Source organism: Oncorhynchus masou, unplaced genomic scaffold, assembly GCF_036934945.1.
Source record: "Oncorhynchus masou masou isolate Uvic2021 unplaced genomic scaffold, UVic_Omas_1.1 unplaced_scaffold_2151, whole genome shotgun sequence".
Classification (NCBI taxonomy): domain Eukaryota; kingdom Metazoa; phylum Chordata; class Actinopteri; order Salmoniformes; family Salmonidae; genus Oncorhynchus; species Oncorhynchus masou.
In genome coordinates this window covers 35,788-52,500 of record NW_027008628.1, presented here as the reverse complement: position 1 = coordinate 52,500, position 16,713 = coordinate 35,788, and the positions used below count along the sequence as shown (strand labels likewise).

Genomic DNA, 16,713 nt, shown 5'->3' with positions numbered 1-16,713 from the left:
ATCCATGGTGTCTCTAGATAACATCCATTCTTCCGTCCATGGTGTCTCTAGATAACATCCATTCTTCCGTCCATGGTGTCTCTAGATAACATCCATTCTTCCCTCCATGGTGTCTCTAGATAACATCCATTCTTCCCTCCATGGTGTCACTAGATGACATCCATTCTTCCATCCATGGTGTCACTAGATGACATCCATTCTTCCATCCATGGTGTCTCTAGATAACATCCATTCTTCCCTCCATGGTGTCTCTAGATAACATCCATTCTTCCATCCATGGTGTCTCTAGATAACATCCATTCTTCCCTCCATGGTGTCTCTAGATAACATCCATTCTTCCATCCATGGTGTCTCTAGATAACATCCATTCTTCCGTCCATGGTGTCTCTAGATAACATCCATTCTTCCGTCCATGGTGTCTCTAGATAACATCCATTCTTCCCTCCATGGTGTCTCTAGATAACATCCATTCTTCCCTCCATGGTGTCACTAGATGACATCCATTCTTCCATCCATGGTGTCACTAGATGACATCCATTCTTCCATCCATGGTGTCACTAGATGACATCCATTCTTCCATCCATGGTGTCTCTAGATAACATCCATTCTTCCCTCCATGGTGTCACTAGATAACATCCATTCTTCCATCCATGGTGTCACTAGATAACATCCATTCTTCCCTCCATGGTGTCACTAGATGACATCCATTCTTCCATCCATGGTGTCTCTAGATGACAACAGGACTGAAAGTGGGAAAAAAAAAAATGTTTTTCTTTATCCTGTTATGGCTGCATCCCTTTGTTCTCAATTTCCGCCTGAAGACAAACCTTAATCTAACTGCCTGTAGCTCAGCCCCAGAGACAAGGATATGCATATTCTTGGTATCATTTGAATGGAAACATTCTGAAGTTTGTGGGAATGTTAATTGAATGTATGAGAATATAACACAGTAGATCTGGTGGAAGAAAAGAGAAAGAAAGAGCATACTTTTTCTGTTTTTTATTGTTGTAGTATCATCTTTCACATGTACTAGAATAACCACGCAGTCAGATAGGATGCTGGAGATAATTTTGATGGATAACACAAGAGGGCAACTGTAGGTGTGTAAAGTTTCAGACTGATAACTTCAGGAATGGGTGAGCTACATGACATTTAGCATGAAGTCACCCAGGTGTCCCACACAAGTTGCCCAAATGTACCCAAGTGCCCGAATTGTTGAAATGACCTATAACTATATACAGTAGTGCAAATAACTATATACAACATATCAAAAAGCAATTCTAACACACACACACACAAAAATATTTAAAAAAAACAGTGCACCCTTTGGAAGTCCTCGTCACAATATTTTGCTGCCTGTGCCATGTCCCATAGCAGTCTCTTTCTGATGTGAAGCAGAGGCAAACTGAACAAGTGGTGCATTTCATGCGACACAGAACACAACGACGCCTCCATGCTGTGCCCTTTTGGCCCTGAGGCCAGTCATACCTGCAGTAATGAACTGTGGCATATGAACACCACTGGGGGCAGAGGTAGAGCGGGCAGCTTGGCACCGGGGGCTCCCAGTCGGAGTCGCTATCACTGTGAAAGAAAACATTCAAAAAAATATTTGTATTGTATGAGCCTTTTATCATCACATAAAATTAACAGATATGTATTGTATAGAGCAGAGGGAACAGTCACTAAGGTGAAGTGCTGTTCCATTCAACTGTGCTGTTCCATGTTGTGGGCCTGCCCTCTCCTGAACAGCACCCAATGGCTATTTCATATGGAAATGGAGAGGAGTAGCGGGCGCAGTGGCCATGTGTGTGTTTGCTGTTCTACTCCCTTCCATTTGAATAAAAAAATGGAAAATATAATCTGACATGGGAAAAAAAAAATATATATATACACACAAACACAAACAAACCAACACATTTCATTGCAAAAAAAAAATGTATATATATTTTTATATTTAATATATATTTGTATATTTCATAAAACGGCATTAGCACTTACCCGTCCAGAAGCTCCTCAGTTCGTTTGAATCATAACACTCCAAGATTCCTCAAACAAAACATCTGTCTCACTTTCACTTTTTACTTTCACTTTGACTTTCCTGATTTATTCGCCAGGATGTCTTCAATGAAATCGTTGAAACTACACCTTCCCCAAATACAGCTGCGTGTAAAACGCTTTACAGTGGAAAGTGGAAAAAAATGATTGTTTTTCTTTATTTAGACACCAAACAAATAATGAAACTCAATCAAAGGACAGCAGCATTGTTTCCTAAATATAGAACAAAACTTTGAATTAATGACTTAGATTAATTGCTCTGTATTTGCTGTAATGTAACAATTTGTGTTATGATTTCAGATTTTCAGAAGACCTCTTAGATTTGTGTTACACCAACGGTTAAGGTCTGAACAGCTGTTTAGTCTTACAACTAGTGTGTGTGTGTGCCCATGTTTGTTTAAATGTTGACTTTGTCTAACCGTACCAACCTTCTACCCCCCACCCCCCCAAGCTTATTAATTCTCATCACCAAAACGTCCCTCCACCCTCTCCCTCTCTTCACTCACCCCCCTCCCTCCCCTCTCCCTGCCCCCTCACTCACTCCCTTCACTCACATCCCTCCCTTCCCTCTCCTTGCCCCCCTCACTCACTCCCTTCACTCACATCCCTCCCTTCCCCCCATCCCTCCTTCACTCTGTCTCTGCCCCTGTCTTTCTGTGCTCTGTGAGCTGTGTAATTGTCTGTGTGAGGCCCGGTGCTGTGAACAAGGGGCCAGGCTCTCAGCTGGCCCCACCCCTGTTATCTTCCATGTGCCGGGGAAGGAGAGGAGAACAACGGAGAAGAATAGTTTAGACCAGTCACTGAAACCAATAGACAGGAGTAGTCCCAAACCTGCTTACTATGGAGGAGACAGTCTCCCTACCAACAAATGAGGGAGAGGGAAAATGAGGGAGGAAGGTCCTACTCCTATCCCTACTCATGCATCTACTCCCTACTCCTATCCCTACTCCTATCCCTACCCCTACTCCTATCCCTACCACTACTCCTACCCCTACTCCTATCTCTACCCCTACCCCTACCTCTACTCCTATCCCTACTCCGTCCCCTACTCCTATCCCTACTCATGCAACTACTCCCTACTCCTATCCCTACCACTACTCCTATCCCTACTCCTATCCCTACTCCGACCCCTACTCCTATCCCTACTCATGCATCTACTCCCTACTCCTATCCCTACCACTACTCCTACCAATACTCCTATCCCTACCCCTACCCCTACCTCTACTCCTATCCCTACTCATACATCTACTCCTACTCCTATCTCTATTCCTACTCCTACCCCTATCCCTACTCCTACTCCTATCCCTACTCCTACTCCTACTCCTACTCCTACCCCTATCCCTATTCCTACCCCTATCCCTACCCCTATCCCTACTCCTACTCCTACCCCTATCCCTATTCCTACCCCTATCCCTACCCCTATCCCTACTCCTACTCCTACCCCTATCCCTACTCCTACTCCTACCCCTATCCCTACTCCTACCCCTATCCCTACTCCTACTCCTACCCCTATCCCTACCCCTATCCCTACTCCTACCCCTATCCCTACCCCTATCCCTACTCCTACCCCTATCCCTACTCCTACTCCTACCCCTACCCCTATCCCTACTCCTACCCCTATCCCTACCCCTACCCCTATCCCTACTCCTACCCCTATCCCTACTCCTACTCCTACCCCTACCCCTATCCCTACTCCTACCCCTATCCCTACCCCTATCCCTACTCCTACTCCTACTCCTACTCCTACCCCTATCCCTACCCCTACCCCTACCCCTACTCCTACCCCTATCCCTACTCCTACCCCTACCCCTACTCCTACCCCTACCCCTATCCCTACTCCTACCCCTACCCCTACTCCTACTCCTACCCCTATCCCTACTCCTACTCCTACCCCTATCCCTACTCCTACTCCTACCCCTATCACTATCCCTACCCCTATCCCTACCTCTACTCCTACCCCTACTCCTACTCCTACCCCTATCACTATCCCTACCCCTACCCCTATCCCTACCTCTACTCCTACCCCTACTCCTACCAGCTAGTCCTGTTGAGGAGTGGGAGGGGAGGGGAGGTGTAGCTGCCAGCTAGTCCTGTTGAGGAGTGGGAGGGGAGGGGAGGTGTAGCTACCAGCTAGTCCTAGTGAGGAGTGGGGGGGAGGGGAGGGGAGGGGAGGTGTAGCTACCAGCTAGTCCTGTTGAGGAGTGGGAGGGGGGAGGTGTAGCTACCAGCTAGTCCTGTTGAGAAGTGGGAGGGGAGGGGAGGTGTAGCTACCAGCTAGTCCTGTTGAGGAGTGGGGGGGAGGGGAGGTGTAGCTACCAGCTAGTCCTGTTGAGGAGTGGGAGGGGAGGTGTAGCTACCAGCTAGTCCTGTTGAGAAGTGGGAGGGGAGGGGAGGTGTAGCTACCAGCTAGTCCTGTTGAGGAGTGGGGGGAGGTGTAGCTACCAGCTAGTCCTGTTGAGGAGTGGGAGGGGAGGTGTAGCTACCAGCTAGTCCTGTTGAGGAGTGGGGGGGGGGGGTGTAGCTACCAGCTAGTCCTGTTGAGGAGTGGGAGGGGAGGTGTAGCTACCAGCTAGTCCTGTTGAGGAGTGGGTGGGGAGGGGAGGTGTAGCTACCAGCTAGTCCTAGTGAGGAGTGGGAGGGGAGGTGTAGCTACCAGCTAGTCCTGTTGAGGAGTGGGAGGGGAGGGAGGTGTAGCTACCAGCTAGTCCTGTTGAGGAGTGGGAGGGGAGGGGAGGTGTAGCTACCAGCTAGTCCTGTTGAGGAGTGGGAGGGGAGGGGAGGTGTAGCTACCAGCTAGTCCTGTTGAGGAGTGGGGGGGAGGGGAGGTGTAGCTACCAGCTAGTCCTGTTGAGGAGTGGGAGGGGAGGTGTAGCTACCAGCTAGTCCTGTTGAGGAGTGGGAGGGGAGGTGTAGCTACCAGCTCGTCCTGTTGAGGAGTGGGGGGGAGGTGTAGCTACCAGCTAGTCCTGTTGAGGAGTGGGAGGGGAGGTGTAGCTACCAGCTAGTCCTGTTGAGGAGTGGGGGGGAGGGGAGGTGTAGCTACCAGCTAGTCCTGTTGAGGAGTGGGAGGGGGAGGGGAGGTGTAGCTACCAGCTCGTCCTGTTGAGGAGTGGGAGGGGAGGTGTAGCTACCAGCTAGTCCTGTTGAGGAGTGGGAGGGGAGGGGAGATGTAGCTACCAGCTCGTCCTGTTGAGGAGTGGGAGGGGAGGTGTAGCTACCAGCTCGTCCTGTTGAGGAGTGGGAGGGGAGGGGAGGTGTAGCTACCAGCTCGTCCTGTTGAGGAGTGGGAGGGGAGGTGTAGCTACCAGCTAGTCCTGTTTTGGTGGGATCAGGGGGATTTGAAGAGGATAGTCAGGGTAATAACTAAGAGGTGTGGTGATAAGTGTAGTCTAGGAGTATGGTAGTCAGGGTAATAACTAAGAGGTGTGGTGATAAGTGTAGTCTAGGTGTATGGTAGTCAGGGTAATAACTAAGAGGTGTGGTGATAAGTGTTGTCTAGGTGTATGGTAGTCAGGGTAATAACTAAGAGGTGTGGTGATAAGTGTAGTCTAGGTGTATGGTAGTCATGGTAATAACTACGAGGTGTGGTGATAAGTGTAGTCTAGGTGTATGGTAGTCAGGGTAATAACTAAGAGGTGTGGTGATAAGTGTAGTCTAGGAGTATGGTAGTCAGGGTAATAACTAAGAGGTGTGGTGATAAGTGTAGTCTAGGAGTATGGTAGTCAGGGTAATAACTAAGAGGTGTGGTGATAAGTGTAGTCTAGGTGTATGGTAGTCAGGGTAATACATAAGAGGTGTGGTGATAAGTGTAGTCTAGGAGTATGGTAGTCAGGGTAATAACTACGAGGTGTGGTGATAAGTGTAGTCTAGGAGTATGGTAGTCAGGGTAATAACTAAGAGGTGTGGTGATAAGTGTAGTCTAGGTGTATGGTAGTCAGGGTAATAACTAAGAGGTGTGGTGATAAGTGTTGTCTAGGTGTATGGTAGTCAGGGTAATACATAAGAGGTGTGGTGATAAGTGTAGTCTAGGTGTATGGTAGTCAGGGTAATAACTAAGAGGTGTGGTGATAAGTGTAGTCTAGGTATATGGTAGCCATGGTAATAACTAAGAGGTGTGGTGATAAGTGTTGTCTAGGTGTATGGTAGTCAGGGTAATAAATAAGAGGTGTGGTGATAAGTGTAGTCTATGTGTATGGTAGTCAGGGTAATAACTAAGAGGTGTGGTGATAAGTGTAGTCTAGGAGTATGGTAGTCAGGGTAATAACTAAGAGGTGTGGTGATAAGTGTTGTCTAGGTGTATGGTAGTCAGGGTAATACATAAGAGGTGTGGTGATAAGTGTAGTCTAGGTGTATGGTAGTCAGGGTAATACCTAAGAGGTGTGGTGATAAGTATAGTCTAGGTATATGGTAGCCATGGTAATAACTAAGAGGTGTGGTGATAAGTGTTGTCTAGGTGTATGGTAGTCAGGGTAATACATAAGAGGTGTGGTGATAAGTGTAGTCTAGGTGTATGGTAGTCAGGGTAATAACTAAGAGGTGTGGTGATAAGTGTTGTCTAGGTATATGGTAGCCATGGTAATAACTAAGAGGTGTGGTGATAAGTGTTGTCTAGGTGTATGGTAGTCAGGGTAATAAATAAGAGGTGTGGTAATAAGTGTAGTCTAGGTGTATGGTAGTCAGGGTAATAACTAAGAGGTGTGGTGATAAGTGTAGTCTAGGAGTATGGTAGTCAGGGTAATAACTAAGAGGTGTGGTGATAAGTGTTGTCTAGGTGTATGGTAGTCATGGTAATAACTAAGAGGTGTGGTGATAAGTGTTGTCTAGGTGTATGGTAGTCAGTGTAATAACTAAGAGGTGTGGTGATAAGTGTAGTCTAGGTGTATGGTAGTCAGGGTAATAACTAAGAGGTGTGGTGATAAGTGTAGTCTAGGTATATGGTAGTCATGGTAATAACTAAGAGGTGTGGTGATAAGTGTAGTCTAGGAGTATGGTAGTCATGGGAATACCTAAGAGGTGTGGTGATAAGTGTAGTCTAGGTGTATGGTAGTCAAGGTAATAACTAAGAGGTGTGGTGATAAGTGTAGTCTAGGTATATGGTAGTCAGGGTAATAACTAAGAGGTGTGGTGATAAGTGTAGTATAGGTGTATGGTAGTCAGGGTAATAACTAAGAGGTGTGGTGATAAGTGTAGTCTAGGTGTATGGTAGTCAAGGTAATAACTAAGAGGTGTGGTGATAAGTGTAGTCTAGGTGTATGGTAGTCAGGGTAATAACTAAGAGGTGTGGTGATAAGTGTAGTCTAGGTGTATGGTAGTCAAGGTAATAACTAAGAGGTGTGGTGATAATTGTAGTCTAGGAGTATGGTAGTCAGGGTAATAACTAAGAGGTGTGGTGATAAGTGTAGTCTAGGTGTATGGTAGTCAAGGTAATAACTAAGAGGTGTGGTGATAAGTGTAGTCTAGGGGTATGGTAGTCATGGTAATACCTAAGAGGTGTGGTGATAAGTGTAGTCTAGGTGTATGGTAGTCAAGGTAATAACTAAGAGGTGTGGTGATAAGTGTAGTCTAGGTATATGGTAGTCAGGGTAATAACTAAGAGGTGTGGTGATAAGTGTAGTCTAGGTGTATGGTAGTCAGGGTAATAACTAAGAGGTGTGGTGATAAGTGTAGTCTAGGTGTATGGTAGTCAAGGTAATAACTAAGAGGTGTGGTGATAAGTGTAGTCTAGGTGTATGGTAGTCAGGGTAATAACTAAGAGGTGTGGTGATAAGTGTAGTCTAGGTGTATGGTAGTCAAGGTAATAACTAAGAGGTGTGGTGATAAGTGTAGTCTAGGAGTATGGTAGTCAGGGTAATAACTAAGAGGTGTGGGGCTAAGTGTAGTCTAGGAGTATGGTAGTCAGGGTAATAACTAAGAGGTGTGGTGATAAGTGTAGTCTTGGAGTATGGTAGTCAGGGTAATAACTAAGAGGTGTGGGGCTAAGTGTAGTCTAGGAGTATGGTAGTCAAGGTAATAACTAAGAGGTGTGGTGATAAGTGTAGTCTAGGAGTATGGTAGTCAGGGTAATAAATAAGAGGTGTGGGGCTAAGTGTAGTCTAGGAGTATGGTAGTCAGGGTAATAACTAAGAGGTGTGGGGCTAAGTGTAGTCTAGGAGTATGGTAGTCAGGGTAATAACTAAGAGGTGTGGGGCTAAGTGTAGTCTAGGAGTATGGTAGTCAGGGTAATAACTAAGAGGTGTGGGGCTAAGTGTAGTCTAGGTGTATGGTAGTCAGGGTAATAACTAAGAGGTGTGGGGCTAAGTGTAGTCTAGGAGTATGGTAGTCAGGGTAATAACTAAGAGGTGTGGGGCTAAGTGTAGTCTAGGTGTATGGTAGTCAGGGTAATAACTAAGAGGTGTGGGGCTAAGTGTAGTCTAGGAGTATGGTAGTCAGGGTAATAACTAAGAGGTGTGGGGCTAAGTGTAGTCTAGGTGTGTGACAGAGAGTACGTCTGAGGAGCTGAAGAGTGTGTGTGTGTGAAGCGTGTGTGTGTGTGTGTGTGTGTGTGTGTGTGTGTGTGTGTGTGTGTGTGTGTGTGTGTGTGAGTGTAGTGTGAGGCCCAGCCCTGCAGTCGGGGCAGTACCCAGAGAATGGGGGTCTGTGGCTGGGGCAGGTGTGGCTCACCATGAGGCTGGCAAAATGCCAACCCTCCACCCTCCCCTTAACCTCTGCCTCTCACACACACTCTTAAGCACACACACACACACACACTCTCTCTTTCACTCATCCCCCTTTCTGTGCTGTCAGCACCTCCTCCCCCGCCCACCCCCCTGGGGTGCAAGCAGGAGCTCGAGGGGATTATGGGAAGAAAAAAAAGGAGCCTAAAACAGTCATCTGTTTCCTTCCTGTTGTATTCCCAAATGGCACCCTATTCCCTATTTAGTGCACTGCTTGTGACCAGGGTCCATAGGGGAGCCCAAAGTGCTCTGGTCTAAAGTAGTGCACTATAATATGGGAATGGTGCTCGGGTCTAAAGTAGTGCACTATAATAGGGGAATAGTGCTCCGGTCTAAAGTAGTGCACTATAATAGGGGAATAGGGAACCATTTGTGACTCAACCCATGGTGGGTAAAACCTGCCTAAGTCCCTTCTTGGCAGAGCCTGCCAAACTACCGCCTTTGTTTTGCACCAGGCAGGCAGGAAGGCAGATAGGGAGGGAGTGAGATAGGGAGGGAGATAGGGAGGAGACAGAGAGGCAGATAGGGAGGGAGGGGGGACAGAGGGAGACAGGGAGGGAGGGAGAGAGGCAGAGAGGGAGACTGACCAATAGGGAGGGATGGAGATAGACAGGCAGGGAGGGACAGAGGGAGACCGACAGACAGGCAGGGAGGGACAGAGGGAGACCGACAGACAGTCAGGGAGGGACAGAGGGAGACCGACAGACAGGCAGGGAGGGACAGAGGGAGACCGACAGACAGGGAGGGAGGGACAGAGGGAGACCGACAGACAGGGAGGAGGCTGACCAATAGGGAGGGATGGAGACTGGACCGATAGAGAGGGAGGGAGACAGGAAGGAAGGGAGGGAGACTGACAAGGAGGGAGACTGACCGATAGGGAGGGAGGGAGACAGGAAGGAAGGGAGGGAGACTGACAAGGAGGGAGACTGATTGATAGGGATGGAGGGAGACAGGAAGTAAAGGAGGGAGACTGACAGGGAGGGAGACTGACAGGGAGGGAGACTGACCGATAGGGAGGGAGGGAGACAGGAAGGAAGGGAGGGAGACTGACAAGGAGGGAGACTGATTGATAGGGATGGAGGGAGACAGGAAGTAAAGGAGGGAGACTGACAGGGAGGGAGACTGACAGGGAGGGACTGACCAATAGGGAGGGAGACTGACTGATAGGGATGGAAGGAGACCGGAAGGAAGGGAGGGAGACTGACAGGGAGGGAGGGAGGGAGGGAGACTGACCGATAGGGAGGGAGGGAGATTGACCGATAGGAGGGGAGGGACAAAGTCAGGCACAGAGGGAGACTAGCTAAATGAATTACAGTCAGACTGTCACTGTAGCTACACGACATCTATTGTTTGTGTTGCAGTGTTCTGTGTCAGTAGGTGACCGACTTTCTGTCGTTTGTAAATACAGCTTTATTTGTCCCCTTGGGGCAATTTACGGACCTAGGCAGTGGTATTGTTTGTTGTTTAGTGCATATGTGAAGTAGACTGGTAGGAAATGTGCCAGGAAAACATTTATGACCTTGAGTTGAATGGAGCACTTATCATTGGCTTGTTTGATTGACACTCCATCTCTAGAGGCTGTAGTGAAGCTACACTGTTATTGTTCTCTCTCTCTCTCTCTCTCTCTCTCTCTCTGAGTCTCTCTCTTTCTCTCTCTCTCTCTCTGAGTCTCTGTCTGTTTTTCTGTCTGTTTTTCTGTCTGTCTGTCTCTCTCTCGCTCTCTCTCTCCTCCTCTGTCTAACCCGTCTCTCTGTCACTCTCTCTCTCGCTCTCTCTCTCTCTCTCTCTCTCTCTCTCTCTCTCTCTCTCTCTCTCTCTCTCTCTCCTCTGTGTAACACGTCTCTCTCTCCTCCTCTGTCTAACACGTATCTCTCTCTCTCTCTCTCTCTCTCTCTCTCTCTCTCTCTCTCTCTCTCCCCCTCCTCTGTCTAACCCGTCTCTCTCTCTCTCTCTCTCTCTCTCTCTCTCTCTCTCTCCCCTCCTCTGTCTAACCCGTCTCTCTCTCCCCTCCAGGTGCTCAGCTCCATGTGTACTGAGGGTGACCTGTTGGATCTCTGCTTCAGTCTCCTGCAGCCATACCAGCTTCTGTCCGTGGAGCTGCCTGAAGGACCCCAAGGATCCCCCACCGCCGGGACGTCCTGGGCAGATGCCTGTGTGTACGAGTGCGCCCGCGGCCGCCTCCAACGTCTCTCGGCGACCCGTATCCCCCTCTCCTCGCGCCCCGTCTCCTGCTGCCGCCACCCCTCCTCAAGCACCCTGCTACTGGGCCTCAGCAACTCCTCTCTGGTCCTCTACGATGAGAGGAGAGGGGTGTCGCTGCTCGCCCCCTGCCCCATCCCGCCCGTCCTGGTGGCCTGGCACCCTGCAGGGGGTGGTGGTGGTGGGGGAGGCCAGGGGAACTGATGGCTCTGGATCTTGGCTTGGCTCCCCTAGGTATAAACAACTTTTATTTTTGAACGGCCAGCACTCACTTTTCACCCATTTTTAAATATATTTTTTGAGCATTTTGTATGTTTTATTGAACAGAGGAGAGACAGTGAGGAAAGATGGGTAGAGAGTGTGTCACAAGGTCATTGGGCCGGATTCCAACCAGTGCCGACAGCGCCATACATCTGCGCTGTGGGCGAATGGACTGACTGCTCGACCACAACGTTCACTTGAATAGAAGCTTTGTTTTAACATGTCTTAGTGGACCACATAGTGAGGGCAGCTTCCTCAGAGTGTGGTGTGTACGACACACACCTGAATGGCCTTTCTGTAATAGTCAGACAGACCCATTATACCTGCAGCTTCATTATCTTACAATAAACCTTTTATTATACATCATAAAATACTCTCTGTTCTAATACCACTTTGTTTTCTGTCATGTTGTGTTGTTTAGACATGTTGTGTATGAAATAACAATGTAAATCAATGTTAATTTGATGGATGAATCATTTGTAATGATTTTGCTCCTCTAGGGTTGACCCTAGTGGGAGAGGACCCATCTCCAGCCACCACCACTCTGAGGCTTGCCCAGCATCTGCGCTGTCCTGGGGGGCTGGAGGGGCTGCGGTGGGCTGGGGGGACGGGGCTGGAGGGAGCTGATACACTGATGCTGGCCTTCCATGGAGGACCACTGGCCGCACTGAGGTTCAGACTGGGTGGGTGGACAGTACCATGTGTCTGTCTCTCTCTCTGTCTGTCTCTCTCGCTCGCTGTCTGTCTCTCTTGCTGAATGTCTGTGTCTCGCTGTCTGTCTGTACCTCTCTCTTGCTCGCTCTCTGTCTCTCTCTCTGTCTCTCTCGGTCTCTGTCTCTCGGTCTCTGTCTCTCTGTCTCTCGGTCTCTGTCTCTCTCGCTGTCTGTCTCTCTCTCTCTCTCGCTGTCTGTCTCTCCCTCTCGCTGTCTGTCTCTCTCTCTCGCTGTCTGTCTCTCTGTGTCTCTCGGTCTCTGTCTCTCTCGCTGTCTGTCTCTCGGTCTCTGTCTCTCTCGATGTCTGTCTGCTCTCAAGGTCCAGAGGAGCAGCTGATCAATAGAATGTAACAGTGTGGGGCTGAAACAAAACCCTGCACTCCCTGTAAACCTCCCTCCCCAGAAGGAGGGTTGGTTGGCCACCCCTGCCCTAACATCCATACTGTTTAGTTGTATTAAAGGAGATCAGAACCTCCATCCTCTTTCCTGTTCATTTAGCATTTTAGACAGTACAGCGGGAAAACAGAGAGGGAGACTGAATGTAAGAGCAGAGACAGAAGAGGTCTAGACGGGACTCAAACCCCTGTCGCCAGGCGGTAGGGTAGCCTATCATTTGTTAAATGGTTTGTGTAGTGCTGGAGCAAAACCCTGCATACCTACTATCACTTTAGGAGAGGAGCACATCAGGCACATCAACCCCTGCCCTGATACATCCATACGGTCTCTCTCTCTCACACACACACACACACACACACACACACACACACACACACACACACACACACACACACACACACACACACACACACACACACACACACACACACACACAGTGTTGGCTACATCAACCCCTGCATCCATTCTGTTAGCGTTGAGGGAAGTTAATTTGTGGGTCGGTCGGTTGGCGAGGGCAAGCAGAAGGAGTCATAGCTCGTAGAGGTTATTCAATAATCGCCCCTGGGCCATGGGCCCCCCACAGGTGCATTCTGGGATGCATTTTTCCGATAAATCGTTTACAGTGGCTGTGTCCCCTGGGGCCCTCAGATTAAGTTTGCCAATCAAAACGTTCCTGCCGAGGAGGAGAGGAGCACGTCTCTTAATTGTTGTGACTTTGGAAGAAGATGCGATGTGACACTGTCATAAGAGGGGGGAAACGTGTGTGTGTGTGTGTGTGTGTGTGTGTGTGTGTGTGTGTGTGTGTGTGTGTGTGTGTGTGTGTGTGTGTGTGTGTGTGTGTGTGTGTGTGTGTAGGGAAGTGTGTATATTTGAAGGAAAATGTGACACTGACACAAGAAGACGATGTGGCTCAACTGAGGGAGAGGAGGGTGTGTGTGTGTGTGTGTGTGTGTGTGTGTGTGTGTGTGTGTGTGTGTGTGTGTGTGTGTGTGTGTGTGTGCTTGCATGCAGGTTCTGACAATAGCCTCCTCTCCTCTGATTGTCTGCCAAGGTTTTGATGAAGAAAGTAACCGTGCGTCTTTCTGCGATGATAATTCTCGCCAACGTGTGTGTTTCTGTGTGTGTGTGTGTTTCTGTGTGTGTGTGTGTTTCTGTGTGTGTGTGTGTTTCTGTGTGTGTGTGTGTTTCTGTGTGTGTGTGTGTTTCTGTGTGTGTGTGTATTTCTGTGTGTGTGTGTGTTTCTATGTGTGTGTGTATTTCTGTGTGTGTGTGTGTTTCTGTTCTGTGTTCAGTCACACTTGTTCTTCTCTTTCTGTCTGTTTGTCTTCCTGCTTGTTTACCTCTCCTCGTTTTTTTTGTCACTCAATTCATTAGGTCTGCTGTAAGGGGGAAGGAGGGATGGAGAGAGGGAGGGAGGGTGGGGAGAGGGGGAGATATAAGGGGGAGGGAGAGGGCTAGAGGTAGGGAGGAAGGGGAAGGAGGGGGTGAGACAGGGAGGGAGGGAGGGAGAAAGGGAGGGAGGGAGTTCGAAGCGGTGAGAAAGAAAGACAAGAAAGACTTGGCCTGCATCCAGGTTTTTTCATTTTCTTCTCTTCCAGAGGAGGAGGCCCTCCCTCTTGCTTCCCTCTGCCTACCAGAGTTATCTCATCTGGGCACACGTTCGCTGGGGCGAGGGCTGCTCGGGGAGAGGCTACGGAAGGGCAGCTTGGTGCGTGCCGTGCGCCACACGTCCTCTGAAAGAGTCTAGTTTGTTGTTGTTTTTTTGCACAGAGAAATAAAGAGAAGACCAAGAGAGCGAGAAACGCTACTAAACGTGTTTTACAGTGTTGACACAAACTCAACATCCGAAGCGCATCGTTGAAGATGTTGTGTTTGTGTAGTTCTCTACTTGAGCTTCTTTACCTCAAGGTTTGGTGCAGCGTTTAGTGTCTCATTGCTGTTGGTTAAAAAGGTTCCTTTCCTTTGTAGTGAATAGAGACAAAGCATAATGTCCGAGTATTTACAAGGAGGAATGGGCTGATCCCTTACAGGGAAAAGAGTCAGAGTGCAGTAATACTGCAGTACACTGACGTTATTCTGCAATTACTGCTTCCAAAATACCACATTTACATTACATTTACATTTACATTTAAGTCATTTAGCAGACGCTCTTATCCAGAGCGACTTACAAATTGGTGAATTCACCTTCTGACATCCAGTGGAACAGCCACTTTACAATAGTGCATCTAAATCATTAAGGGGGGGTGAGAAGGATTACTTATCCTATCCTAGGTATTCCTTGAAGAGGTGGGGTTTCAGGTGTCTCCGGAAGGTGGTGATTGACTCCGCTGTCCTGGCGTCGTGAGGGAGTTTGTTCCACCATTGGGGGCCAGAGCAGCGAACAGTTTTGACTGGGCTGAGCGGGAACTGTACTTCCTCAATGGTAGGGAGGCGAGCAGGCCAGAGGTGGATGAACGCAGTGCCCTTGCTTGGGTGTAGGGCCTGATCAGAGCCTGGAGGTACTGCGGTGCCGTTCCCCTCACAGCTCCGTAGGCAAGCACCATGGTCTTGTAGCGGATGCGAGCTTCAACTGGAAGCCAGTGGAGAGAGCGGAGGAGCGGGGTGACGTGAGAGAACTTGGGAAGGTTGAACACCAGACGGGCTGCGGCGTTCTGGATGAGTTGTAGGGGTTTAATGGCACAGGCAGGGAGCCCAGCCAACAGCGAGTTGCAGTAATCCAGACGGGAGATGACAAGTGCCTGGATTAGGACCTGCGCCGCTTCCTGTGTGAGGCAGGGTCGTACTCTGCGGATGTTGTAGAGCATGAACCTACAGGAACGGGCCACCGCCATGATGTTGGTTGAGAACGACAGGGTGTTGTCCAGGATCACGCCAAGGTTCTTAGCGCTCTGGGAGGAGGACACAATGGAGTTGTCAACCGTGATGGCGAGATCATGGAACGGGCAGTCCTTCCCGGGAGGAAGAGCAGCTCCGTCTTGCCGAGGTTCAGCTTGAGGTGGTGATCCGTCATCCACACTGATATGTCTGCCAGACATGCAGAGATGCGATTCGCCACCTGGTCATAAGAAGGGGGAAAGGAGAAGATTAATTGTGTGTTGTCTGCATAGCAATGATAGGAGAGACCATGTGAGGTTATGACAGAGCCAAGTGACTTGGTGTATAGCGAGAATAGGAGAGGGCCTAGAACAGAGCCCTGGGGGACACCAGTGGTGAGAGCGCGTGGCGAGGAGACAGATTCTCGCCACGCCACCTGGTAGGAGCGACCTGTCAGGTAGGACGCAATCCAAGCGTGGGCCGCGCCGGAGATGCCCAACTCGGAGAGGGTGGAGAGGAGGATCTGATGGTTCACAGTATCGAAGGCAGCCGATAGGTCTAGAAGGATGAGAGCAGAGGAGAGAGAGTTAGCTTTAGCAGTGCGGAGCGCCTCCGTGATACAGAGAAGAGCAGTCTCAGTTGAATGACTAGTCTTGAAACCTGACTGATTTGGATCAAGAAGGTCATTCTGAGAGAGATAGCGGGAGAGCTGGCCAAGGACGGCACGTTCAAGAGTTTTGGAGAGAAAAGAAAGAAGGGATACTGGTCTGTAGTTGTTGACATCGGAGGGATCGAGTGTAGGTTTTTTCAGAAGGGGTGCAACTCTCGCTCTCTTGAAGACGGAAGGGACGTAGCCAGCGGTCAGGGATGAGTTGATGAGCGAGGTGAGGTAAGGGAGAAGGTCTCCGGAAATGGTCTGGAGAAGAGAGGAGGGGATAGGGTCAAGCGGGCAGGTTGTTGGGCGGCCGGCCGTCACAAGAAGCGAGATTTCATCTGGAGAGAGAGGGGAGAAAGAGGTCAGAGCACAGGGTAGGGCAGTGTGAGCAGAACCAGCGGTGTCGTTTGACTTAGCAAACGAGGATCGGATGTCGTCGACCTTCTTTTCAAAATGGTTGACGAAGTCATCTGCAGAGAGGGAGGAGGGGGAGGGGGGGAGGATTCAGGAGGGAGGAGAAGGTGGCAAAGAGCTTCCTAGGGTTAGAGGCAGATGCTTGGAATTTAGAGTTGTAGAAAGTGGCTTTAGCAGCAGAGACAGAGGAGGAAAATGTAGAGAGGAGGGAGTGAAAGGATGCCAGGTCCGCAGGGAGGCGAGTTTTCCTCCATTTCCGCTCGGCTGCCCGGAGCTCTGTTCTGTGAGCTCGCAATGAGTCATCGAGCCACGGAGCGGGAGGGGAGGACCGAGCCGGCCTGGAGGATAGGGGACATAGAGAGTCAAAGGATGCAGAAAAGGAAGAGAGGAGGTTGAGGAGGCAGAATCAGGAGATAGGTTGGAGAAGGTATGAGCAGAGGGAAGAGATGATAGGATGGAAGAGGAGAGAGTAGCGGGGAGAGAGAGCGAAGGT

General features: G+C 49.3%; 1 pseudogene; it reads left to right on the top strand.

The window, feature by feature from the left end:
• The window catches only part of LOC135533001 (WD repeat-containing and planar cell polarity effector protein fritz homolog), a 78,278-nt pseudogene that overhangs the window by 30,332 nt on the left and 31,233 nt on the right, over positions 1–16,713 (top strand).